The following is a 1,295-nucleotide window of genomic DNA, read 5'->3' as shown; positions in this document are numbered from 1 at the left end:
CCACCGACCTGTTGCTTCTCCCAGCTGAAGGCTGCAGGGGCAGCAGCAGATCACCTCTCACTTTTCAGCTGTGGGAACATTCAGAAAGCAATGCAAAATATCTGTGACTGCTCAAAGCTAGAAAGGGTGATAAAGAACCAAAGATGGGTGAAGAGGGGCAAAGAAGCTAGCGTGATGAAATTGTCAAGGCAGGAGATTAAAAGGAAAGAAAACTCCACCGAGAAAGGAGGATGAAATGAAAAATTGCTGAGGAGGTAATAAGGGCGTATGGCCTGGATGAAAATGAGTGCTGTGCAAGAGGGAATGAGTTCACCTGAGGGACTCCCTAAATGACTGCAGGAATTCCATGATACTCACATACATAAGGTCCAGAGCAAGACAGCTCAACTCCAAATGTCTGCTAAAAGATGATCTGTCAGTCTCAACACTTTCCCTTAAAAATGGACTTCCATGTATTGAAACACAGTCTGGTCAGATGAAAAGATCTTATCAAAAGACCACTGTTGCACACATCCCCAATATATTGAGGAAGGTTCCTATACAAGCCCTAAATTTAGATGTCAGTCTTTGTGAAGGAGGTTTTGTAAAAGGAGTGGTTTTATTTACTGCTACTCTTCACCATTTTCTAATTGTTACTTCCTCAGGCTTGTGTTTCTAACATAAAGCCTAATGAACTGACTGACTGATTTTTGAGTGTATGTACGGCAACTGGAGCACACTGAAGAGATCTGTTTGTAAGAGCTTAGAACAGACTCAGTCAGAGAGTCACCTATGAAGCAGTGTTTTGTCATACACACTGCTAAAGGTTTCCAGTTTGCCACCTTCATCTGAGTTTTCTCTAACATCCTTATCTCGTCATAATGATTTGAGGTGCTAAAAAAATACTATCCCAGCTGCACCAGTCCTTTCTTCAGTATTTTACCCAACAAATCTGACAGTAACCTTTTTATTAACAACCCTAACTTGTGTGTTCTTGGAAACAGTGAAAAGAACTAACAACAGAAATTACTATGGAGTTAAAACACAGGCAAGAGAGGGATGTACCTGTGTCCTCCCAGTGAGAGTTTGTTCTCATGATGGAGTTTAAAGGGGACTGTGAAGAATAATTCCTTAAACGCAAAGACACACACACACAAACAAAAAAAAAAAGAGTGGTTTTTTTTTTTCTGCTATTTTTAAACCCATAAGTGTATGATCCAGGGCAACTTTTTAAAGTAACGTGACACAACTCTCTTGGGCAGCACTGATTAAGCGATACTTTAAGTATTTCATCTCAAATGAGCACTTTTCTCTAG

The sequence above is a fragment of the Geospiza fortis genome, unplaced genomic scaffold (genome assembly GCF_000277835.1).
Source record: "Geospiza fortis unplaced genomic scaffold, GeoFor_1.0 scaffold162, whole genome shotgun sequence".
In the NCBI taxonomy this organism is placed as follows: Eukaryota; Metazoa; Chordata; class Aves; order Passeriformes; family Thraupidae; genus Geospiza; species Geospiza fortis.
Note: the sequence above shows the minus strand (reverse complement) of the source record.